This window comes from Lepidochelys kempii, chromosome 15 (genome assembly GCF_965140265.1).
Source record: "Lepidochelys kempii isolate rLepKem1 chromosome 15, rLepKem1.hap2, whole genome shotgun sequence".
Taxonomy (NCBI): Eukaryota; Metazoa; Chordata; order Testudines; family Cheloniidae; genus Lepidochelys; species Lepidochelys kempii.
The window spans coordinates 20,093,778-20,121,118 of record NC_133270.1 but is presented as its reverse complement, the minus strand read 5'-3'; the positions used below and the strand labels follow the sequence as shown (position 1 = coordinate 20,121,118).

The window sequence follows — 27,341 nt, the reverse complement described above, 5'->3', positions numbered from 1 at the left end:
TTAATGGTTTGTTCTGGCACAAGAAAAGGGGGGTTCAGTACATAGAATAAAAGGTTTTGATTTTTTTTTGTTTACATGTCTCAATATGTAAAGGAAAATAAATATATGTATAAAAATAATTTAAAATAATATATATAAAATGAAGGGGAGGGATAACTCAGTGGTTTGAGCATTGGCCGCGAAACCCAGGATTGTGAGTTCAGTCCTTGAGGGGGCCATTTGGAGGTCTGGGGCAAAAAAAATTGGGGATTGGCCATGCTTTGAGCAGGGGGTTGGACTAGATGCCGTGCTGAGGTCCCTTCCAGCCCTGAGGTTCTATTCTATGAATGGGGATGCAGCATAGATTTTACTCACTTGCTGTAGACAGCTGTGCAGTGTAAAAATTTATGGGAATTTATATTTCTCCTCCCAACTGGAGTCAAAACCCTTACTACAATTTTATGATAAAATAAGTGACAGGTTGAATGCCAATTTTGTCATAAAATAAAAAAAGAAAAAAGCCCAACTCTTCAATAAAATAGGTTAGCCTGTTTTGTGGCTGCTTTATCGATTTATTCTCTTTAAAAATTTTGTTGCTTAATGTCTTCTTAAAACATTTTTCTTTCCCTGTAACAAAATCTTATTTTTTTTCCCCCTTCAGTGTGTCCAAGGCGAATGAGACGGAGTGTTAGCTCCAGGAAAATGTAACGTTAAACTGCATTTTCACACAGTATTTTTAGTGTTTACTGTGGCTTGTTCACATTTAACAACTGTCCCAAGGGGTAGTTGTGTTCTCCAGGAATAAAAAAATGAGATTTGTTTTTTTTCTACTTACCAAATGATTTGTTTGTAAGTGGAAAATTTCATAGTATTAAATGAAAAAAGTGCTTGACAGCATAATTTCTGTATACGTGCTCCCATTTAGAAATCGATACTATTTGTTTTTTACAGTCTTCATGTACCTGCTCGAAGTATAATGCGTAACCTTAGGTTTAACAAGTAATGTAAATTTTTGTGTCTGGCATCTCAAATGGAATGTGTAACCAAGGTGGGGGCAGTGGGCATTTATGTGTGTGCACTTTGCCATAGTCCCTATCTGTATCGGTGACTAACCCACCATACACGTTGGCACTGTTCGAGAGTAACTCAGGATATTGTTGTTGTCCTTCAGAGTTAAGGTCCATTGACAGAGGTCTCATTGCCAATAATGTACCTGAAGCCTGTCTTTTTTGTCTCGCTGTTTCATGAGTATTAGATTACAAATATTTTGAGGATAAAAACAAAAATGCTAAAAATAGATACATGCATGTTGCAGTGAACTTCAGTTATAAAGAAGGCTTGTTTCTGACTTCTTTACTTATCCCTCATTCGATAAGTGCCCCGATGATGTAAGGGTCTCAGACCTAATAGTCATTAGTTCTACCACTTGCAAAGGGTCAAACCTTGCTTCCACTGAAGTCTAACACAACTTACATTGACTTCAATGGAAGGAGGACTGGATCCAAACCTACATTAAAGCATGGTGGGAGATGAGGGCTTTTTCATGCACTGACCAGTTTTGTCCCAAGTCTTGCTTGTCAGGTAATAGCCATTTGTTTCCTATTGCTCGGAGCAGAACATGAGTCTTTCATCCACCTGTTCTCTACCAAATTCAAGTTCTTCATGCAGTTGGTTATGAAGTCAGTGTCTGTGCTTCTTCACCTAGGATTGTTGTATCCTTCTGTTGTTTTCCACATAGCTTTTAATTTTGCTGTCAGTAGTCTGCAGTCTCAGATCATTATATCTGTTGCAGCTTCAGATCAGTCCTTTTATGCTGTGTGATGAGTCAAATCCCTCAGTTTTGATGAATACGAAGTGGAGGGTCACTTAAATCCATCTCCTGGCTCAGTGTGAACTGCCACATCTTTTGCAGACTCACTTATTTTTAGGCATTGCAGATTTTCTGTTTTCTAAATAATGGATGGAATTATAAAAACAGTAATAAAAGAAGCAAAGGGAGCTTCTAAAAGCTGTTTGCATTCTTGGCTTGCCCATGTTGCCTTTATCATGTGGAAGAAATATTGTCCTAGTTTATCAGCAGGCAGTTGAGTCACACCCTTTTGACCCCAATGATGAATGTCCTTCAGAAACCTTTGAGTCACAGCAATTCTGAAGAAAGGACTGAACTCCGACTTCTCTGCTGAACATACTCATTAGCTGCTTTAGTACGGCCTAGCATGTGGCTCCATAATAACTTGTGTATGTCCCAGAGGTCTTTTCCTTTCAGCATATTAAATATCTTAATGATCCATCAGCCATCTCATGTACAGCCTCTGAAAAAGGCAAAATCTATTGTGGGAGCAGGTCTTCATTATATCTAGAGATATCATTTTGTTGCCTCTGCTGAACAGTTGCTGGGTGTCCTAACTTCCACTTTTAGGTCAGCCTCCATCAAATTAATACTGAATTCATACTGTTATTGACTAGAACTATTGCTCTGTCAAGGAGCTGTCAGCTATTGAGGTCTATTTGCATTCTGTTGACATTGATCATAATTTCCCATCCGTTGTCATGCTCAAACGCTTTGTAGCATAACATATTTTGTTAGATGTCAATTATTCTTGAGATTATAAATCCCAGTTCCCATTGCTGCGACTTTATGTACCCAGGGAATATTGAGCACTGTTCTCTCACAGTTTGTCAATAAGGCAACACAAATTATTACAGTTCAGCATTCATTATGCATTTGGGATGTATGGAGGGGAGAAAGGACACTGCTAATCCTCTTCTGCTTTCTGAATCCCTAAGGCTGGATATTTTGTTGAATTTAGAACATCCCTATTATCACCTATGTAGAAATTCTGTAGCAAAGTCTCTTTAACTCGCTATTGAACTGACTCACAAGGACACATCCCAGTCAAGATGAGTTTGTCTTGCATGTTTCTTCTCCTATCCCACCCCACACAGCAATTACGGACAGAGTATGACCCCATCTACTAAGAAGCAAGGAAGTGAAAGATAAATCAATCAAATTTATTATATAAGGGCAAATCGACCCACTTCCGTTCTAGTTTTCTTTGCCTCCTGACCTGGAAGCATGGGCTGTGAAGGCACACTACTCAAATATCAGTTATTTTCAGCTCATAAGCTAATTTGGCTATAATCTTTTAAGACTTTGTTTGAAATCCTCCTCCAAAATACAGCCCTAAGATGTGAACACTCTCAGGTTTTTTGGTTGAATTATTTTTCTAGTGCGACTTAACTGTTAGCACTTTCTGCATATTTTGTTTTGCCTCCAGCCAGCTCCTTTCATCACCAGAACTGCAGCTGAGTGCAATGTTTGGAACAGTTGGTTGAAAGTGAATATGTGCTTGCCCACTAATTAGATCTTCTAGAAGGCACTCCCTCTTCCTGCAACCAGCTTTCATGGTATTGTGCCTGCACTATTCTATCCGTAAATACAACCACGAAAGAATGCCTGGTAAGGCATATAATATAAAACAACTTATACCTTTGATCTCACCTTAATTTCCCTTACCATGGATAAACACTGGAGATTAAATTTAGGTGAAAAAGTGCTCTGCTGGATTTTGTATATTCTTGAAGCAAGCTTCAATTTAGTCCTGCTGGTTGTAACAAATCCTCATTTACCCTCCAATGATCTTGTAAAGTCCCAAGTACCTCATTTCATGCTTTTGCGTGAAAAAGAATGCCTGTTGACACGCGTGAGTCCTTCACATGTGCAGAGTGACAGGTGCTACAAACACACACAGCTCTGCCAATCCACTTTAACACTGACCTACTACTCTGCTAATCCTGGGCCTCTGACACAGTTTGCTCGGGAAACATGCTGTGGAGAAATGTCATCGGAGAGCTAGACTGATGCTGTCAAATTCATTTTTCTCTTTAGACCTAAGCCACGTTTAAACTACAGTTATCTAGAGAGGAAAGTCAGTCATTTCATGATAATACTTGACTTTTATATAGTGTAACAAACAATAATCAATCTGCACAGCAACCCAGTGAGGTCACTAAAATCCCAGTTGTTGTGACAGGGCAATAGGCAGGCAGGTGTTGACTTACCTACTTACCACATACTGAATGGGCAGACCAGTGATACCTGGTCCTTGCATTTCTAAAGCCAGGCCTGATCCAGTCATCTTTGCAGTCTCTCTTCTTGTAATGCCTCAGAACATATTCCTAAGGGGAAAAAATCCTACATTTCCTTTTATTTCATCACATGGTGACAGGCCAGATTTTGGATTTCATATATATTTTTTTAAAAATCCAAGTTTGTTGTTCACAGCACTGCTGACATTTTCTGCATCTTTGGTGCATGCTGTTATTTTCAGTGATTGCATTGCTGTCCATCAGAGATATAACCCATACCCCTTTAATTTTGCTCATACCAACTGCCCTTGCTATAAGTTAGGTGTTAGACATGGAAATGGGGCCAAGCATAGGAACCTCCTCAAGAAATAAAACATTGTCATGGTGTCCCACTACAAGAAAGGTGTCTGATGAAATGGCCATCCCCATTGGCTGCTGATTTGTGATAAAGGCTTAACAAGGTAACATTTTTTCCTCTTCAGGATGTAGTGTGACAGGCTGAAAAAAGATGGGGCCTTTCTGTTTTGAGCAGAGCAGATGAAGTAATTTATGATTTCATCCAAAAAGCTGTAGTAATGATAATCCTTTTTTAATCAAGTGCTCATTGCCCACAGAACTTTGAGTGCCCGACCATAAACATAACAAAACCCAGTAATTCTCAAACAGCGTTCTGACCCCAGTAAGTCTGATGACATGTATAAAGTACACATGCACACACACTCGCTACAGTCCTGCAGCCCACCTCCAGTAAATACCTCCCCCCTCAGGAGAAGATAAAAGGCAAATAGTCACTTAACTTCACCTGGAAACCAATCTCACATGAGCTCTGACAGAGTGAGAGGATAAGTACTCCAGAGCTGCAAGCCCTCTGTGGAGGAGCCTCCTGTCCCCTCAGATTCATAGAATGGGATGCTCAGCAGTGACAATGCCATCTGGCAGTGCAGTGGTGGGAGCTGAGAGGTTCCTCAGGTGCACCACTCTTGTATGTCTTACGACATTATGTACACAAAGTAAAACCGGTCGGCATACTTGCTAAACTAGAGGCAGCCAGTTCAGTCGATTTGTAGCAGGAGTGTCAGGCTCACACCCACAAGAGACAGATTTCCAACTCTTCTGTGGTGAGGATGATATCCTTATGATCATCATCAGAGTGGGCTCTCTTCTCTCCACTTGCAATTGCACACACCACTTCCCCATCTGTTGGGATGGTACAACATCCCTGTAATAATTGCAGCAGTTACTCAAATGGAAAAGTAACGTTAGGAAAGTATTTTCATCTGTCTTTTAAAATGCTTCAGCAGCTTAAAACAAAGAGGAAGGTCAACCCCATATGACTAGGCAGCCTTCTGAGTCCCATGGTTTGGGACCCTCAGATTTAACACTTTGAGAAGTCCTGACTAGCTGCAGCCTGCAAGTGGTTTTGAAAAGTACCCATCAGGAGGGATTTTCAAAAACACCTAAGGGAATTAGAGCATCTTTTATAAAGGCATCCACTCTTGATTTAAAGACTCCAAGTAGGGTCTCTTTAAAGACTACCATAGATTTCACATACACCATAAAGGCTTCTGTGGGACTTAGGTCTCCATGTTCATTTTGTGATCAAATCTGACTCCCAGGTTGAAAATTTTACTTTTTTAGTTCCAGGTATTTTCCTCCAGCCCACAAAGGAAGAAATATGGCCATCTGAATCTCTACCCCATTACCTTCATATCCACTCTGCAAATGCTGTCAGCAGGAAAAGAATTGGAATTGCCTATGATACCCTGGTAAGGTTATGGGAACTTTGCCTGACTTTTTGGTAGAGGAAAGGTATTTTTCTACTTGGGGAACTATTTAATTGCAAAGATGAATGTCACATGCGTGATCCCCCACAACATGTGACAAAAGTTGCCTGAACCAATGTTGCTGAGAGAGCCTGATATGCTGCTGATGTAACATTTCCAGAGCTAACTTCTCCAGATACGTTTAGGAATAGGATATGACAGCATGTGGTCTGGGAGGTATCTGTAGTTAGACATGAGTGATGTCTGAAATGTATGTGATGCTCTTAAAATGCTCCCCGTGCTTTCATATCACATCGCCAGCAGGCTCATGCATTGTAGTCTCTTTATACGTACCTGAATATGCCTGTGCTCCGCTGCATCTCCCACTTTCACTATCTGCATGAATATGAACTGGATGACTTTTTAAAATAGAAAATGATAGAAATTGACAGCTACAACCTCACGTTGTGCAAAGAAAATAACACTGGACACACATCTGTTAATCACATTACATTCCCACTGTTTGCAATCTCCCTTCAAAACCAGCATTGGCTAATAATGACTGACAGCATCACAACTAGCAAAAATTAAAACCATTATTCACAGAGATGTGACTTCCTTCCTTTTTCAAAGCTTTCTATATTAAGGTAGCACAGATAATGTGACAAGGAGGACATTGAATGATCTATTATCTGCTGGATCCCAGAGTACTGTAAAAATGAGAGCAGTGCTGGCAAACCGGATGAAATTTGTCCAACTTTATTTAACTGAGTAGCATTCACTTAGCTCTGAGAGCCTATTGATAACCCTTGCACAATGAAAGCATTGGTAGAGTAATTTGAGTTGAGCAATTAACACACTCACACTACTAGGCACTGAATGAAAATGTGTTTATGCTTTTAAGGTCATTACGAACTTGCAGGTTTAATAGACCACAACCTGTGACCAGCAGGAGGACCTAAGGGAGTAACTTGAGGATTTTCTTCCCTAGATAATGGCAAGACTTGGGCTGGGCATGACTGCACCACCTGCTTTAGAGAGGTGATAAAACTGGGTTCCTGCCTTATTAGAAAAGAGAGGGGGCTTAGTGAGGACTCTGATGCTTCATCCCCCTTGGTCCAGGCATGATGCAGAAGACTTCTGCTCAATAGGATTTTTGGAGATGGTTAAGGATGTGCTTCCCAGAATGATGAAAGAGTGGAAAAGAGCTTTTTTTCTTTTTCTTTTTTTCTTTTTTTTTTTTGGAGAGGGCAGGCTGCTAGTGTTCTTTTTGGAACAATTATTTTTATGTTGATGGGGTTTTGTTGTAGTATTAATGTCAGGGCACCTAGAGCTTTGTGTAGAAGTCTTATTATTTAAATCAAAATAAATAGGTCTTCTTTGCCTTGCCTTTCTATCTGTAGACACCACAATAAAGGGATAAGTGGGAGAGAGATTAAAACAAAACGATCAAGATTGGGATAGGTGAAATGAGCCCTGTTCCATGGAGTGGTAGGTAGTGATGAGGAAGTATATGCTTAGTCCCCGCAACTGTTAGGTTTTAAAGAGAACCATCCATCTTGCTCAGTACAGAACGCTGAAATTCACATGCTCAGAGCACAGTGGGCTGTGTAGGAACTCTGAAATGTAGTTGAAAAATAAATTTGTGTCTTATTCATTACTCAGTGTATTTTTTGCAGACAATGCCGAGGAGTGTGAATTCAGCAGTCCTGTTCAAGACGCGTACAATGGCAGGGGTGAGCCATCTTTCACACAAACAAATTCCAGATACGAAGTGTTTCAAAGGAAACAATTTCCTTTGCCTTTTTGCTGTAAGAATATGATGATGCAGTACATGCTACCATTCAGCCTTTAACAATGGCCCTGTTGTGGCCAATTTCCCTGTCTGAACGAGGAAAGGGAGGATAGAATATTCTCAGCAAATGGAGCAAAGCATCGAGCCTGTGGAAATCTAGATACGAATGAGTTCAGTAAACTGCATGTGGCAGTTTGTTCAGGTTCAGCCAAACAGCTTAACATCCTGCAATTGACCACCCTCTAGGAGGCCAGAGAATGGACTTGGGGAATAATTCCTCCCATCATGTACCACAACAAAAGGTCAGAGGTTTATTCCATTCTACGCAACAAAGAAACAATGGTAACCCCAATGTCAATATCTAAAGCTACAAAATGGAATCTGAAATAATAGTTCTGTCTGGCTATTTGGCCCAGTCATAGAGCATTCTGGGTAATTCAAGGGGAAGAACGCTTTTTTAAGGGCTCCCAGTTTGGATGAACTTTCAATAAACTATACAACATTAACAAGTTTCTGACAGGAAAGATCTAGACAGCTGCAATCCAGTCGCTGAGCACAGCAAATCAGTGATTCCAATGTTTACACTAGCACATTAGACTTTTAAGTTTATAGCAGTGTGTCTTGAACTCAAAGACCAAACTGACCATCACCAGACTCTGGGGATAGTTTAAAATGCAAACTTTCCAGATGTCTCCTCATATAAATGTTGGGGTTTTCAAGATCAATATCTGTATTTTTCAGTGCTGGCCTTCCATTAATAAACTATACAAGCCTTACGTTACAATAGATGCTCCAGTGAAGTTAGATTTAACTGCTACTTCCTTCACGGTCATAGCAGAGCCAGTGATCCAATTCAGGCATCATCACTGATACAAAGCAGCTTCTCAGCAGTAAGTGAACTGTTACCTTAATGAACAGCTTTCCAGTACTTTTCTATCCATATCATATATCCTGAGTTTAACTGAAATTTCAGCCTTTTTATTGTAAAAAGCTTTCACTTCCATCTCCCTTAGCCTAGACAGAAATTGGGCGTACAAGTGGTTTGCAGAACCTTTTATACAGTTTGTGATATCTTCAGTAGAATGGATTGCTTGTAAAATTCTATCTCAGTCCCTAGGATGTGACAGAGAACTGCATTTTTGTTGTGTGTTCATACAGTGTCTAGCACTGTGGGTTCTGGATGACTGCAACTCCTAGGTGGTACTGCAATACAAATAAAAATGCTAACTAAATCCATGTACGCTTTTCCCCATCCTCTTAACTGGTACGATAGAGGGCTGGCGGATTTTAGCATGTTGCTACAAATGTACAACTACATATACAAGAGAAGTATAGGGTATCTAAATTCTGCATCAAAGTTTGTACAAATGCTCTGTGGTTAATTATACAGATATGAACACTGATGGCTGTTTGGTAGCATGCAGCTGTAAATAGCTCTTGTGTCTAGTTACATATGTACTTATTAAGCACCACTTATTAAGCAGTGCTTTGCGCAGAGAACAGGGATGCTACTCATTTTGCTTAATGTTTGCCAAGCAAAATAAGTTCTAGGTGGTGGCCAGGCCATTCAGAGAGTTACAAAGGAGTTAAGAAAGAGATATCTCCCGTATCATTGCCCCTATGGCTGGGCATATTGCAAGATGTTATCACCTTTGGCTAGCTGGGTACCTGTAAATGGCAAAGTCTGGGTGTCAGATTGGATGGGCTTGTTTAATGGTCAGATCAGGTATGGTAAATCCTATGTGTCCCTCCGGCATTAAGCCCTCACACCCCTAATATAATAAAGTAATTATGTGACCCTTTTCAGAGAATGACTCTGACAACCAAAAGGTTTGATTATTCTGAAAACAGCCAGGAAGCTATTTTAAAAAAGAAGAAAAGTGGGGCTGTTTGCGGGGAGGTGGGGAGGGAGGGAAACTTTAAAACACACAAGAACCTGATTCGAATGCATAACTGTATCAACAGCCACCCAAACAATTGTTTTATAAATAAAATGAAGTGTTTCATTGCAGTGTAAAAATGGTTCTTTCAAAAGAGGCAGTGGACTGTAAATGGAGAACAAGTTAGTCTCTGAATAACAAATCAAATTAATTTTTTATTCTGCCAACTGCTGTCATGAAATAACCAGAAAAAAAAGCTGTAACCAGTGTGTTTGTGAAGAAAGACTGTAAATCACTGAATCTAACTTTTTAAAATTGAAATGTCTGGAGGAAGAGCTGTTGCAGTGTCTTGAAATGCCCATGAAAATTCAAAAGGGAGAAAAGGAATACATTAAATTGTCTAATTTGTAACGTAACACCAGCCTGCCCTTTCCACTCTCTGTATCAACAGAAATGTTAACAGAATAATTCTTCATCGTAAAATGTTTTTGTGTGACTAGATCTACTGGAGTGCTGTGGAGACTCTAAAACAGAGACACGGGTTGGCTCTAGCAAAAAAGAATCATCCCCTTGTGACAACACCAGAGTGAACACTTTTTGGGGAGACTGACTGTAAACAAACAAAGGTAAAATCACCTTAGTAGCATTGTCATCATCGCAAACAATCCCAAAGGGATGTAGATCAAGCACCACCCAGACTGATCTGCAGCGAGGTCTTTAAAGTGGTGAAGCTGGATATTCAGTTTATGTCCATCACGAGTGACAGTCTTATGCCACCAAAGCTTTTGCCACGTGATTGCTGGACTTGTAGCGGCATTCCTTGGTAAACATGCTCCATAATACATTGGTCTTCCATCTGAATAATATGTCTGTACCAAGAAAGCTGCCTCAACTACACCAGGCCTGATGGAGGCAGTTAGTGGTTCACCTATAAATATCCTCATTACTGAACTTGTCCTGCCACTTAATGTGGAGCAGCTAATGGAGATGACAAGAATTGAAATGTCAATCCTCTGCTCTTCAGCCTTCCTCGGTATACGCATTTCTCTTCCGTACCATGAAGATGGTGTAACTGTGGTTCCACAGCTTTTGTAGTAAGTGTGATGTCCCAACATCTACATAGAGACACTGAAGAGCCCGTAACATGGCAGAGGCTGTTGCTTTATGAGCATCCACTCTTTTGAGCACCCTTCCAGTCCTGCCTGTGATGTTCCCAAGTATTTGACAGTTGCCAACTGCTCCATCTTCTATCTGGACAGATAGATACTGAGGCAGTTGTAATTTAAAGTTTGGAGGCAGCTTGATGGTAACGGCCAGCAACTCATTACAAGATCTCATTACAAGATCGAGCTCTTAGACTGCTACTGGGTTGTGCAATATCTAAATCTAAATAAATAAAATGCACTGAAAAACAGAGGGAGATTCCTGAGATGTTTTGGTACTTCCATGTCATCGCCTGTAAAATCCATTATGTTTTTCAATATATGGGATTTTAAAAATATTTTTAATATATGGGCACCTCTGAACCAGGCAGAGCATGGGCTTGAACTGGGTGTCTCACATCCCAGGTAAGTGCCCTCAGCACTGTGGGAGGAGGTGGGGTGTGTGTGCGGGTGAGAGAGAGTTTTTTTCCCCTTTTTGGTTCCACATCAGAATGAAATATTTCAAAACCTCAATTTTTTTCACAAAATGCACTTGTTTTCTGGCTGAAGGCAACCTGAGTGACCTGCTATGCCAGAGCAGGGTCGTCTGATCCCATCACATTACCAATAAAGACCCTTGGATCATTCAGTGAAACATGTTCATTCAACCACCATGTTCTGCTTCTCATCTTCTTCACAAGGTTTTCTCCCCCTGTCCCGTCTTTCCTTTTTCTCTCTCATCTGCTACCTCCTCTTCCTTTATTATCCCATGCATTCCTTCCCTTAGACGAGCAGGTGCCATCAGCACTCTCCCTTATGCTTTGCCTACAATCACTTGCAAATTGGACACATGTTCGAATGCTGCCTTAAAACCTAACTCGCAACTGGTTCTTCTACTCTGAAATAGTTGGGCATTAGGAACGTATTTATTTTTACTAGTAGCTCAATGCTTTTGCAGGCACTACTGCATTTCTAGAAATAAAAAGTGAAGATGAATAAAAATATTAATTCCCTTTCCGCCTCTTCAAAAAAAAAAAAAAATCACACACGCTGAATGTACTACTGCGAAAAGGCAGGCCACCGGAACATAAATACCATATTTTGGTAGTCTCTAAGGCCCCCACCCTTTACAAATGGTAGAACCCCTGCTGTTTCCCTTGGTGTCGACAAGGCCAGTAATCAATTTAAAAAAATAATTTAATAATTATTCAGTGAGACTGTGCAACTTAGAGCTGTCTTGGGTATTTTTAGCCAATTACATGGGATTTTGAAGTAGAAGTAGGACAGATTGCTCAACAGCCAGCAAACAAGAGAATGCTCTGACTCATGCCCAGTTGGTAATTCCTCTTGATTGAAAGGATTTAAATAATGAATAACTGACCAGCGTGTGTGCGTATATCAGATGCTGCTTTGAGCTGTGCGCGTGTGTGAAGGGAAAGAATAAAAGACATCCCACTCTTTGAATGTTTTTGGAAAAAAGTAGGTTTAAGTAATTACAGTTACATTGTTAATAAGATAATGCTAGTAGTTGCAAGAGAGATCAGACCCCCCCCCCCATGATGCTCTGTGCTGTACAGAGTTAGATAGCCCTTGCAACAAACAGCTTACAATCTAGACAGACAAGACAAAGGAGAATGGAGATATTATCCCCCAGTTTGCAGATTGGGGCTGAGACACGGAGATTGCTGTGCTGGAGATCACATGAAATCTGTGCCACACCTGGAATTTGAACCCAGATCTGAGTCCCATCCAATGCCTGAACCACAAGACCATTCCTTCTGAGCTACAGAAGATGGGCTAAACTTTCTGCCAATATATAAATGGGTGGAACTGCATCAAAGTCAGCAGATCTACACCTGTTTACACCAGCTGAAAATTTGGTCTACTAGTTTTCTCAGAATTGCTCAGATGCACTATCATGTGGTGGTATTTTTAGATACTTCGCCAATAGGTGGCTTAAAAATACTGATAAAGGTTGCTACTGATAATGTAAAATAAAATTCTTACCAAAAACATGACAACAGACTTATTTGGGGGGCGGGAGATGATCTTTTACACAGGAATACTGGTTGTAAGAGGAAGTGCGTGTAGTACATATTTTCTAGTTCATCTGCAAGGAAGAAACTGATGAGACTTCTTAAAGCCATTGACAGCGGGGGCCTGAGTTGCTTCACCCTCCACTCACAGCCTCCTGAGCAGAGTTCCACCAATGCGCTCCAGCTGATTCAGAGCCAGGCCTGTCCCTGAGCAGCATCAGGATAAATTGTGTGGTAACGAGAGAGACACCACCAACTCATTAATGAAAATGATCTAATTTAACACCCCAAAGAAGAGATTCTCCAAGTTCTGTGGGGAGTGCACCGTGCAGTCAATGACTCCATGCAGTCAATGAATGTATATCTGTACCTGGACCTAGCAAGAATATAGGTTCTGAGCCTGCGAAGACACGTCTCATCTGAGCCGCTCTCCTTCATGTGAGCAATCCCACTGTCCTCAAGAGCCATGCTGGCTTGACTCCGGTTGCAGGATTGGGCTCATACGCTGGAAGTCTCTCTTTGCAAGTCATTAAAATATCTGCACAAATGTGTCCAGGGAGTAGGTGGATCTCTCCAAGAGATCCATTTGTAATTTTGAATGGAGAATTCTGTGGGCAGTTTCAATTATGCCAGGGCACATTTAGACAAATTTAAAGGTCAACTAGATAGTTATTAATATTACACACAGGTATAAATGGAGGCAATAGCTTTGCATCACTCATTTTGAGGTGTCAGGAAACCTTCCGTGTGGTAGGACTCTTTAAAAGGTCCAATGGCAATACCCCCAATAAAAGCAAATGCTTACAGGGCACCAGCTGTTTCTTGTTTTGAGGGATGTGGATCCTACAGAAAAACAAGGCTTTCCTGTGGACCCAAAATACTTCCTGGATGTCTCCAAGAAGTTCTGAAAGGACGACACACACACACACACACAAGATCCTGTAGTGACATAAATTACACTATCCACAGTCTTTACAGCAACCGGGCTCTTTTCAAACAGCAGTCACTTTCAGATGCTAAGGAGCATAAGGTGTTATATTTTTAAGGATTGTGATAATGGTGTAAAGGATTATGAAAACAGTCGAAGACCCACAAATATTGGCTTCCATAAATCTTATCTGCACTCTCAACTATTAACACCCTTAGTTTATATAGTGTTCTCCCTGCCTCTTGCTTCTCCCCTTGGGCCTCAATTTTTTCCCTTTCTCTGTTTTAGTTCCCCATAGCTCCCTTCTCTCTTTCTTCCGCATTACTCAGAGTTCCTTTTGGCTTCCCAGTTTGTTGAGACCCTAGTCCCCCAACCATTTGCTGTTTCCCTTCTACTGTCCCAGTGCCCCAGGTTAGCCCACGAGCCCACAGTGGTTCCTACAGGATGATGATCAGCCTGGTATGCTGTTTGGGTGGGACGGATGTAAAAAAACAAACAGTTGCTTGGAACAGAGCTGGACCACAAGAGCTTCTTGTTCACCATGGGCCTGGATCCTGTGAGCTGCGAAGTGCCCTTAATCACCACAGTAGTCGGACCTTGGCAGAATTCCAGTCAATGCTCACGTGGCAAGGCCCTGTGGGACTAGATTAGCACAGTGCTAATTTCCATGAGCCGTCCCATTGGTGTCAATGAGCTGCTACTACACCCAAGAGTTTGCAGGAATAGTGTTTTATCGCTTTAGCAGACTGATGCCACTGAAAAGGCTTCAAAAGAAGCCCCATCCCCACTGAAAACTTTGTGTTTAGAAGAATCTAACAGAAACTCTTTACCAATATTAGCACATGACTTAACTTGCTGTAGGTACAGGGCAGGCTTAGCACTGTCCCAGGTCCTCAATTAGCTCTGCCACTGCATTTCTATCTTGACAACATTTTGGGGGCTCCTCACGCTTCCTTGCCAAAAAGATCTCTACCGTGCCGTACAATCATTCTTCTGCTGCTACCATCTTGGGTCTCTGGAGAAAACACGAACAACAGCATTGCCCTGTGTAGTTATTGCTAATGAGCAGGCTCATGCCACCCCAAAAAATGACGAGTTAAGAACCAAACACATCCAGTGCAAAATTTGCTGCTGGCCGAAGAAAAGCAGAGTACCAACGGAATCAATCCGAGCTGTGTGTTTCTGAGCAGACAGTAGAAAAAAGAGCAAGACTATGTACAAAGTAACAGCTTATTTTAAATTTTCTTCACAAGTGCCAAATGATTGGCAGTTCTACCCCTGGGCATGAGCAGGAAGATTATTCTGTTTATACCAGGTTAATTTACAAAAACTACTATTCACGTTTTTAGCACAGAATGCCAGTGAATGAAACAGTGGGAGCGTTTATCCCTTTATGGTATGATAATGATTCCTGTAACTTATGAATGATTATTAAGTTTCTTATTTTATTGTAATAATTTCCCCGAAGCAAGTACTCAAAACAATGCGTGTATTTTAAAGTAAAGTAATGAAAGAAAATTCATACAGAGAAGTTCTCATTATTTCTTTGTAATAATTGCAAACATCATTATTCAGAAGATGAATAGCCAGGATTACAAAATCATTCCCTTTCAAAACTATTCATCAATAAGAAGAGGTTGTTAAACTAAGGAATTATTGCAGATGTTCAGCTGTAATTCTTCCTATTTGAAAAGAAAACTTAAAACCCCCAAAATGAATGTGTCTTAGAAATGGATACAGGTCTCAAACACTGAAGTTTCATTTTAGGCCATGTATTAAATCTTCTTGGCTCACATCAGCCACCATCTTCCCTTAAGCTGTATGAATCATCTTATCTAGCTACCTCCAAGATGCTCTGATCAACCCATCAATCAGATAACTCTTCAATCCTCAAGATGCTAGAAAGGAAACAAATCCACAATGCATAAGGAACTTGCAAGACACTCTTTAAATATACTGTTACTGGCAGTTTCTCCTCTTAAACAAGGTCAGATTGCTGCCTCAGCCCTACGAAGACACTGAGATGCGAGATGAAAAATACGCGGTAGTGCCAGATAATATATTTTTACTTTTATTAGAACTTGACCCAGTGCAGAAGTGACTTTAATGCATTTGTGTCACTGAAAAGGAAGCAACTTCCAGGCTTAAAAAAGAGAGGCAACTTTAAAGATACAAGAGCTACAAAAGAGCTTCGACATGAAACCAGATCCCGTTCCAGCATTCTGTATTGTATTCGAATCCTGTTTCTACATGAACGTCTGTAAATTCTCGGACATTAATTTAATGCCATGTGCGTTACCTTGTGCTCATATAGCATGGTGACAGATGTGGTATAAAAACATTAGTATTTATATTACAGAGCTGCCTGCAGCGCTAGACTATTGGGACCCCAATGTGCTTGGCCCACTACAGATACCTAGAAAGATGATCTCGGCCCCAGTGAGCTTGCAGTCTCAACAGAAAAGAGTGGGAGAAGTGTTAGCTCTATTTTACTCGTGGGCAACTGAAGCCTAGAGTGCCAGTGTTCTATAAAAGATCACACCGGGTCCTAAACTAGTGCCTTAACCAGAAAACCACCTTCTTCACTTTATTAGATAGTTAAAATATTTTTAAAGAGTGGACTGTACTGCTGGAATTGCGTCTTGATATGTGCTTATGGTGGATAATGCTTCAACCTATAACTGCAGAAGTGTGCAACCTAAGAGCACTTTAACAGGAGATTAACATCATTAATGCATTGCCATTAATTATCAAAGCCACACAGTAACATTCAATCTGAGTTGACAGACTGAGCTTAATTCAACTCAGAGGTGCCCTAGCCAGCCAGCTACAGAGACAGTCAGTCTCTCTCTCAATTGCATGTTGGATTTTTGTTGCTGCTTAAAAAGTGAGTTGAATTAAGCTCAGTCTGTCAACAATCTGAGTTGAATTAAGCAACTGGGGGTGGGGGAAGAGAGCAAATCAACACAATCAAAACCAATATGTCAAAGAAGAAGAGGAAGGGCCTTTCACAATGGCTAATGGACTGCCCTTTAGAAATGGATGTTTGCCTCTGGGGAAAAACTTCTAAGCCAGCCAAGCCTGAAGTGCCTGAAGATCACACTGTCAATAAGGCTGGATAAGTTCACGTTGCCTTCAAGTCAAAGAAAGTTTGTGGAGGTTCGTTGCTTATTTATTGCCATGTTTCCTTTTGCTTTGAAAAAAGAAACAGGAAATTCCTCCAAGATAAAAGACATGCTCCCTCTCACCCAGAAGAAAAAGCCTGAGGATTTCTATGAATTCATCATTACAAATTGCTGGCAAAGTTAATTGAAGTGCTGGATGGAGCTGAGGAATATTTTTTGCCTTAGATATATTCTTTGTCTAAGTACACTCTCTGGTTTAATGATATTTAATGTATCCATGTACAGAATAAGAATGGATTGCTTCTGGGAAGTAAAAATAGCATCTGAATTGCTTAAAATCTATGCATTATTTGATGCTGGTTTGAGGATTATAGTGCTTTACCGGTGCAAAAGAGAAAGGAAACTTCCCACTTTATTTTTAGGAGCAGCCTCTAATGGAAACAGCTGAGTTATCTGCTTCTCTGTCTGTACTTTACTTGGCCATGTGTTGGAAGAAGAGGCCCTGCTACATCTTTTTGCATGCCTTTTATCAAACAGTGCTTCCATTCCCAGGTGCCGATGACCTATGCTGAGCCAGCACCAGCAGGTCTTGTTGTCTTTTCAGAGTTTCTGTTGCTTGTTCATATTTGGATTATCTCTTCACAAGTATATGGTAAATGTATTAAACATACCCTGTGGGACCCTTTTTTTGTGGCCTGGCTCTTGCAGCAGTGAAAGAAGAAATGATCCATGTTAAGAACAAACAGAAGATAAAAGCAGTCAACATGCTTTACTGCACAGAAATTACAATAGCATGGCAGGTGTCATTCATTTGGGGCATGTGGGCTGAGTCAATGGAAATAAGCTGCTCAAGTGAAATCTACTCCATTATTTTTAATAAAAGCAGCTGAGGGCATAAACAAAAACAGGCCAATAACTTCAAGAAGATCAGCAAAAAGCCCTCTGATTTGACTGCTAGGTAGCTTCTTGTTTTAGTCACAACAGACCTGAATGTCTAGTAGCGTTACCTACAAGTTATGGTAGTAGGGGTGAGAGTACACCCCCATCTGTCAGTAGGAGAAGAATGATGGGGTTACTGTTAAAGCAGCGAGCAAGGACTATGGAAACCTTGGTTCAATTCCTGGCCCTGCTAAAGACTTCCTGTGTGACCTTGAACAAGTCATTTAATCTCTCTGTGGCAGTTCCCTAGTGGTAAACATTTTTCTCTCTCCTGTGCCTGTTTAGATTGCAAGCTCTTTAGGGTAAGGATATGCTCTTACTATCATAGAATATCAGGGTTGGAAGGGACCTCAGGAGGTCATCTAGTCCAACCCCCTGCTCAAAGCAGGACCAATCCCCAATTTTTGCCCCAGATCCCTAAATGGCCTCCTCAAGGATTGAACTCACAACCCTGGGTTTAGCAGGCCAATGCTCAAACCACTGTGTGTCCAGTAAAAAGAATTTTACTGCTGTTACCAGCAGGAGAGTGAGTTTGTGTATGTGGGGGGTGGGGGGGTGAGAAGACCTGGATTTGTGCTGGAAATGGGCCCAACTTGATTATCATACACATTGTAAGAAGAGTGATCACTTTAGATAAGCTATTACCAGCAGGAGAGTGGGGTGGGAGGAGTATTTTTTCATGCTTTGTGTGTATATAATATCTTCTAAACTTTCCATAGTATGCATCCGATGAAGTGAGCTGTAGCTCACAAAAGCTTATGCTCAAATAAATTGGTTAGTCTCTAAGGTGCCACAAGTCCTCCTTTTCTTTTTGTGAATACAGACTAACACGGCTGTTACTCTGTGTGTCCAGTGCCTACCACAATCGGGTGTGAACAGCCATTGGATCTCTTGGCACTACTTCAATACAAATAAGTGGGATCAGATACATTGGATTGTGATGATTATATCCATTGGAACATTTGTGAATGAAGACCAAAGTTTCATGATTTAGTAAGAAAATATATAAAGATAAGTGCTTTTATCAATTGTAAATATAATGAATTTAAAGAGCAAACCCTTGATTAGGTTGTGTTTTAATATTGCGTTAAGTCTCAATGTGCTACATTTTAAAAAAAATCATTCTGAACAGCCATCTTCATTGTCCAGAAAGAAAGCATTATGGGCATGTATATGTACAGGTGATGTCTTTAACATCTCCTGCCATCAACTTCACAGCCCTGGCTGACAACTCACTCACTTAAATCCATAGTTCAAACAATCTATGCTAATTATTCCAGCTCCATGTAAGACTTCACCGTTCACTTCATTAGCAATGAAAGAATGGCAAATCCCACATGGGTCATTGAGCTTAGCGTCCTGATGGAAAAGAGGAGGAGAGAGAGATTTTGAATGTGGAAAGTGACAGGGCTCAAGGGCCAGGCAGAGAGGAAAATGTGTCAAATGCACAGGTCACGGAGATCAGCAGCAGCAGTTAGAATTCTCTTCTGCTGTCTCACCCACGCAAGAGCCGGCACTCAGAGACGGGAGCTGAATTGCGACCAATTAATTGCCCAGTGAAGTTAATTGTGTCAGTGATTTTTGGCTGAACATCGCTGGAGTGCAGCAGCCAGCAGGGTGCTGCTGAAGAGGAAGAAATGCAGGTTTATTTCTGCTACCTTGGGGCGAGGATTAGAGACATTCGTTCAGGCCACATCACTAAATGAGTCAGTGGGCACAAGGAGTCTCCCCAAGTGGTATCATGGTGCAACTCGTGGAATTCACACAGCACTTTGGTACCAGTTTCTGAAAGTGAACACGGGGTCACGACATCTTGGATTGCAAACAGCTTCACAGCAGAAGGAGAAGAGGAAACAGCTCTGCCAAGGAGTGCAGCTGAAGCTCCTTTGCTCGCTGCTGTCTCTTTGCAGATGAGGAAACTGTTGTCACACTGATTACAAAGCTGGAATTCAAGTCACATTCAGGTTCACTGTGCCGGTAAGCAGGAGCTTCACTAGACAGAGCCGTGCTGGTATAAATGGTCCCGAGAGACCATTAGCTAGAGAACCAGAATGGGGATTAAAAAAAGAAAACCTAGCAGTACAGAAGGGAGATACTTAGTGGCTTACTCCTCAGGATAGTGCAGGTAAGACTTGATAGGAGAAGAGAGAAGCCCTGTCATGGAAGTAGAATAATGAACTGCAGACCTGAATAAAGAAAAGGAAGATGATGATAGCCAGCTGGACTTAGTGTAGGGTAAACTAGAGTCGCAACCCATTCTTTGAAGTGGGAGGGACATTCATGAAAAGGCACCGTCTGAAGACTTATCTTTGGGTATGTCTACACTTGCAGAGTTTTTGCGCTGTCAGGTTCACCGGTGATAGGGAACCGGTGAAAGAAAAGCGCTGGTTTGTGTGCTCACTTACTTCCTCAGGCGTCAGAGAGTCTTTACATTTGCAGCACTTCCATCCCCGATGAGAGCAGTGCACTGAGAGCAGCTTTCCCACCGTGCAGCTCTCTCCAGTTTAACGATGGGTCTTGTGGGAAGGGGCGGGGGGTGATCGCGGGGCATCCTGGGTCCCTGCACAGCCTCCTCTCCCCAAACACTGATCAGTTCCAGTAGCTCAGCATTGCTCCAAGCAGGGGATCCTTTGCTCCGTGGAGCAGCCATTGTCACCTGGCCAGACGATAAGTGAGCACTTACCAAGAAAACAGGAAGGGGAGTTTCAAAATTCCCAGGGCTTTACAGTGGGAGGTGTGGATGTCTGTTTATCTGGCAGCAGAGCTGCTGGCCAGAGTGGCCACCTAGACACTGTGGGGTATCCTCTGGAGGCTAAAAGCTGTGTAAACAGGAAGAATGTGTCTTCACTTGCACATCACCACAAAAGCATCACCGATAAGAGCTGTACGCCTCTCGTGGAGGTGGTTTTCTTTTTGCGGTGAAACTTCTGAGTTTCACTGCAAAAACTCATTGGCAAGTGTAGACGCTCCCACAATTTGTGTGCAAAAAAGGGACTTTCTCCACTTTAAATGGCAAGTGTAGACATGTCCTGAGTTACTAAACAGTCCTGTAGCTTAGTGTCATGGTGGAGCATCAAGAGAGCTGGTGCAGTGCTGACCATGACCCTGTAATCAGTGTAAACCAGGGCAAATCATGTTCACCATCACATCAGCGAGTCATGATTAAACCAGGGTCCCTGTTTCAGAGATTAATTATACATAAAGTTAAAACAAACAAACAAAACCTAAACCCCACAGTATTTCCTTTATTCTAGATAAAATTTTCTGCCTTTCTACTTCAGGTCATGTCCCCGATTCTTGCATGATGAGAAATGGTGAACAGCATGGCCCGGTCTATCTTCTCTATACCATTCATTAGTTTATACATCTCTATGGTGTTCCCTATTTTTGATCTCTTCTCTGAAGAAAAAAGTCCCACTCTCCGGGTAAGTTTTTCTATGCCCCTAATCGTTCTCATCACCAGTCTCTGAACCCTCCTCTATTTCTGCTGTATCAGTTTTGAAATAGGGTGGCCAGAACTGAATTTGGTATTCAAGCTGAAGATGTACCATGAATTTTTATAATGCCACTTTCAGTATAGTTTTCTATCCCATTTCTGAAGCATCTGCACATTGAGCAGAGATTCTCATCTTCCCTATATCTGATTCAGTTACAAGAAAGCAAGAAGAGTATTGCAGAAGGGCTCCATAATCCCAGATTCTGTAGCATCAGATGAAAGCCTCATGAATCTCTAGATTAAGTTTAAGAGGGAACAAAAAGACATTTGCAGCTGCCTTGCTGATTTTTATATCTCCTCTCATCTCTGCATCCTGTCATGCTGCTCAGAATTAAATGCTTCAGAAGGCATCTGATGAAGATTGCAATCTCAAGATTGTAACCTACTTTTGTCTTCTTTTTTTTTTTTTGCATCCTAAAATGTTGTTCAAATCTTTCCTTCTTGTCCAAGGCATTGACTGTAATTACCTTGTATAGAAGCATAAGTAGCTGTTACTTTGACTTAGGGGTAGTTCCCAGGTCAGTTGGAAGCAGTTTTTTCATGCAATTGACTCAGGTCATATGCCCTACAGCAAATATCACCAAGTCAGACCAATTGCAGAGCCGTGAAGAGGTTAAAATAGCAGAGTTGACTGCTACCTTTTGTCAAATGTGTAATTTATAAGCCTAACTCCTGTGATAAGTTGGCACATAAAACATTCCAAGCGTAATCCATTTTTGTGACAATTGAGGCAGGACAGGAAAATTATAGAAATGAAACCCCTTTTTTGAGATGTCTTCAGATTGCAATCTTCTGACCTTCCTTAAACATTCATAAGTTATAGTCTGAAGCTTGAGCTATCCCCAGTCCTAGCCAACGACAGTCAAGATAAGGGAGGCGAGCGACTGAATTTGTGACCGCCGCAAAACCAATACCTTGTGGTAAAGTCAGCCTGTTTAACGTGTACCATCTAGGGCCTTGAAATTTCCATGTCATATTATTTTCACCTCAAGCTCCTAAAGGGAGCAAACATGTCATTCTGTTTTGGAGAGCAGCACGGAAAGGAAGAGCAATTGAAATTGGAGCTACTGGTGCCAGTTTTATCTCATTAGCCAGCCGGTTCTCAGTGACTTGTTATGACAGTCAGGGCGCTAATGGAGGCTTTTGGTTGGCGAGGATCCTGATTAGCATAAATCCAGGGGACAGTCACATAAATTAGAGGCAAACCCACTTAGTCGTGGTCAGATAACTACTCATTTCCTATATACCAATAAAATCACCCTGCCTGGTGTAATAGTTAGGGCTCTAGTGTGGAAGTCAGAAGACCTGGGTTCAGCTCCAGCTGTGCAAGCTGCCCTGGCCCATGTGTGCTTCTGGATGACTAGGTGACTGATTTATTCCTATGTCTGTGTTAATTTTTTAGCCTATCTCTGGAGACTGCCAGCAAGGATACCAGTTGTGGTGATTATATCCACTTGTCCCAGTGTCATCTTCTGAGATACAATTCAGACCAGTGAGGGCTTGTGTCCTTGCCTGCCCTGGGAGCCTTGAATGCTCTGCTGGTGTGGCTCACAGCCTGGACGCTGACAGCCAGCAGATCGGCATACACTGAGTGTCTGCATGATAACCAGCAATTCTGATCCCAGCCACCTGCTTGTTTGTTTCATCCCAGCCAAACCAGCTCGGGTTACACCTGGCCAGGTGACCCCCACACCACCCAGTCCTAAATTTTCCCAAAGCCACATGCTCTGCAATGTCCAGTCCTCTCCCAGCCCATTCAGAGGAATAATAAAGTATGTTGGGGAACTTCAGCCCTGCCTGGCAGACGCACTTTAAGAACATACTTCCCAATGTGTTTGTAATTTTGAATTTGTCCTCCATTCATACACCATGCAATAGTAGTAATGATCAGTATGTTCTGAACTTTCTATTGGTATCTTACATGGCAGCTTTTGATATTTGTGAGTTGGGGTACACTGAACTGGTCAGACCAGTTGAAATGCTCTACAAGAAATCAGTGAGCCCTTTGCTCTCTTGCATTGGGACACTGTTTGGTCACACCCAATAAGAACAAGACTGAGACCACCAACTCATTTCGTATAGAAGGGAAAGAAATGATTCGGAGTGTTAGGCTCAGGTAATTAGGGCTCTGTATTGCTGTCTGATGTCCTGGCTGCAGTAATAATACTTAATACTTTACACTTGTGATCCACAGATCTCAGAGCACTTTCCAAAGCTGATTAACCATTATTACCCTCGCTTTATAGATGGGGGAACAAAGGTACAGAGTCATGAAGTGACTTGTCCAAGGTGAGCTGCAAATTAACAGTAGAGCCAGGAATGGAAACCAGATCCTCCGACTCCCCGTTGGTGGGCCCGTCCACTGGCCCATGCTGTCTCACTGTCTCAAACTGACTTTCCAGCTGACCAGAAATGGGCAGCGCTCAGCTACCATGCAGTCAGGATCCAGGACTCTTGCAGCAGCACATCCGGCTGATTGAAGTTGATTGACTCCTTAGGGAGAATCACTTCCAGCCCTCATCTGGAAGAACTGGTGACCACAAAGGCCTTCAGGAAAGGGTGTGAAATCCCCAGAGCTCTGGCAGAGATGTGGAAGTGGCGAAAGCTGGGGATTTCAAAAGGTTTGGTACATTTTATAGTGATTCACTGAGTCCCTGGAGTGTAGACTAAGGTTTAGGCTGTTCTCTGTGCTGTATTTTATCACTGTTTTCTTTGATATGGATACACAAGAATTTGAATGTTTCCCGCACTCTCCACTCCACACCTGTCCATTCCTGCTCTACAGAGAAGAGAAAAGATTCTTAAGGTGTAGCTGGATATTTGTTTCCAATTGCTCCCCTTGTTTTAAAATAGAAATCTTCACTCCAGTGCACAGGCCGTGTTCATTTCCAGTGTCCGTCCAGAGGAACCCCACGGTTTTACATTGCAGTGGAGTCTAAAGATCGCAACGGAGATCAGAGCCATTGTGCTGAGTACTGTACAGACACATAGTAGAACATACTGTCTAAATAGCCGAGAGAGATAAATGAAGTTTCATTATTCCTATTTTAAAGACAGCGGACAGAGGCAGAGGAGGATGAAGGGCCTGCCTTGTAGAGATGCTGAGCACCTGTCACTGCTATTAAATTCACCTGGAATGGCAAGTGTGCAGCACCCTGGATACTTTGACAGACCTCCGTGAATTTTTGCCCAAAGTCACACGAGAAGTGTGTGGTTGAACCAGGAACTAAATTCTCATCAATTTGAGAAAATGTGGGTATATCGTTCCATGTGGCCTGGCAAGTAGAATGTGCATTTCGGAAAATAGAAAGTGGAGTCTCAGATGTTGACTTTGTTGCTAATGAAAATCTCTTGGAGTTCTTTTTTAAGATTATTTAAAATAGCAACAAACCTGAAGTTTTGATGTTAATTTATCCTACAAATCTATTCTAATTGTGTTTAAATTAAAGTTACAGCCTAAGTGAATGGACCTTGTCTGCTCTAACAGTAACTTTCATTGCTGTGATTTGGAGACACCTAAAAATAAATACATTTTTTTTTTCAGATGTACCTGGCATTGCTTCTGTTATTCCCAACTAGAAACTTTTGCTTAGTGTGGGAATTTGCAAACTCATTCTGGCTGTTATAGTGATGTTTGCAGGAAAAAGAATATTTTTCTTATTAACCAAATTGCATCCACTGTCATTAAAATAGCCATGTCCCATTTGGATAGAACATTTTCATAGTCACTTTTTTTCTTAATGAGAATTTGCTGCTGGCCAGTTATACGTATTTTTAACCAGAGACAAGCTAGTAATAAGGCCCTGATCTACTCATTATGGCCAAAATTGGGTCTTGGCTCATCAACTCTGAAAATTTTAGGCCATTTCCAATTTCCAAGTTGGAAGATGCTGGCTGAGTAGCGCTGGTTCTACTTCCTGAGACAAAATCTCCCTGCGTTCTGCACTGATTATTTTGTACAAGAAAAGCTACATCTATGAAGTTCTAAACTTTGATGCCTCTTGAGATTTTAATATTTGCTCCCTAATGACACTGTAGTACGGATGGACTGCCCAGGAGTCATACTCAAACATCCCTTGGCTAACATTCATATTCATTGTAACAGGAAGCATTTGGGCCAAAGTGTTTGATGGCAAATACAGTTATCAAACCCTACTTAAAGTTCACCTCCAATAGCCTGAGCAGCCAATTAAACCTCTAAGTTTTGCAATACGATTCCATTTGGCTTTTAATTAAAGGCTAACCTCTGATAAATACTTAAGCCCTCGGTCAGCCATTTAAATCAGGTTTCAGTGTATGTATGGTTTACATTTTTTCCCCTTAATTCAGTGGGTCAAGCTCATCTCTGGTATATTTTCACCTCTTTCAATTGTTACCCCAGGGATAAGTTTTACCCTCATGGCTTTCTTCAATTAGACATTGTTGAGTGAGCTTCTACAGGGGATTTTTTTTCCATGCCTAAAAATTCTAACATGTATGTCTCTGGTATCAGTAAAGATGTGCTTCTTTCCATAGCACAATGTCATCCTATGCAGAAATTCACTCTGCACACACATGCAGTTTGCTCATTGTGAGACTTTCTTTCAATTTCAGAAAAAGGAGGATTCCCTAGATTTTTTCACCCATAGTGAATTCAAATAATTCCAGCACATAGTCCTGTGTACCACTTGGTACACTTCCCACTTAATCCCTGACAGGAGGGCACTTAAGTGCTGCATAGGCCTTCTGCTGGTCCTCGATACAGGGGTGAATTTTACCCTATAATCATGTTCCATAATAGTACATCAAAGCATGCTATGGGAGAAAAGGGCAATACCCCATTCCATTCCCAACAGTTCCCAAATATTCACCACTTTATTTCCCTTCTGCCATATGTTTCTTTTGAAGACCGATATTCTTAGCTTCTCTTTACACGTGTCACAGGATAGGTTTCCTTACTAAAGTAATGAATAGTTCTCACCCATTGATTTTTATTTTCTACTTATTTTTTGCACTGATCAGAGGGGAAGTTTTTGGATTGATCCAAACACCATTCAGATTAAGGTTCACTTCCAGTCGGATAAAAACAAACTTTTTTAAAAAAGAAGTCAGACTCTTTTCCTTCCTTTGTCTATTAACTCTCCAAAATCCTTGAGAAAAACATTTGGTATGAAGTGACAAGCTGCAAAAACCTGCACACTTCATTTATAAGTAACAGTTACTCTGCTAGGAGAGACTCTCTCATGTCATTACCTAAAGCACATTTTGCCCCATTCTGTCAAAAGTTAATCAGCGCTTCTAGGCAGGGTTTAATGCTCTCGAAGGAAGTCCTGACATATTCAAGGGGATGTCTAAAGTTCAGCTAGATAGATAGCACCGATAGATTGATGTTGTCTTGGTGACATGAGGATCACAAACTTTTCAATGCCACCTCTACCATAAAATAAGGCACCCAGTGTCTGTTAGAATTAACTTGTGAGGTGGTTGTTTATTGCTTGTATGTCACCCCTCCTTTGCTAAATCACTTCTCAAGGAAGAAGAAAATTGGCCTCTTTCCTTGGAAGAAGGAAGGCTGGTAATGTTGTTTGGATCATTCCTATTAGCTTCAGAAATTGGGTTTGTTGCAAACATCTGTTCCAAATGAGTTTGTTTTGTCAGAGATGTAACGTTACAGATCTATGGACTCTCGCACCCCCTCAATCTGCTGAACCATGGTATAATTCTCCTCTTCAGGGTCATGTGGAATGTCTTCCATTGTGGTTTGACTTTGTTATGCCTTCTCCTTGATTGCTGGACCTTGAAGATGAATTCAGTTTATCAGTGAATTATCATTTGATATTTCACTGATAAACAGTTACTACCTAATACATTGTGTTCTCCAGACCTTTAACTCATGTTATCTTCTTGCGAAAGGGAAAGGATGGTACAATAAAAAAAGAGGGGACCTGGTACCCTGTTGCTCTGCACCTTGCGCTATCATTTACACTCGAGCGAAGTCTGTATGAAATGCTCCCATTCTGAGCTGGTAGCAATTTACATCCTCTTTACTGGTTTAAAACACTACACAAGGTGCAGGGCAAAGGTGAACTGCACCCCATATGCTTTCATGGGTTCTTGACTCTGGATCTCACCAGATATGATAGAGCTGAAAGTATAGTCCTGTTTCTAACTAAGCACAGTGGTGCCAGGT

The 27,341-nt window shown here is 41.4% G+C and overlaps 1 long non-coding RNA gene across 2 annotated transcripts; it reads left to right on the top strand.

The window, feature by feature from the left end:
• Positions 1-5,509: 5,509 nt before the first annotated feature.
• Positions 5,510-18,646, top strand: LOC140898744 (uncharacterized). 2 transcript variants are annotated; one of them, XR_012155086.1, is made up of 4 exons: positions 5,510-5,834; positions 7,511-7,567; positions 10,007-10,132; positions 18,500-18,646. It is a non-coding gene; the product is annotated as an uncharacterized lncRNA (long non-coding RNA). The 2 variants fall into 2 exon arrangements; XR_012155085.1 differs by lacking the exon at positions 18,500-18,646 and having other exon boundaries at positions 10,007-10,861.
• The last annotated feature ends 8,695 nt before the right edge of the window (positions 18,647-27,341 follow it).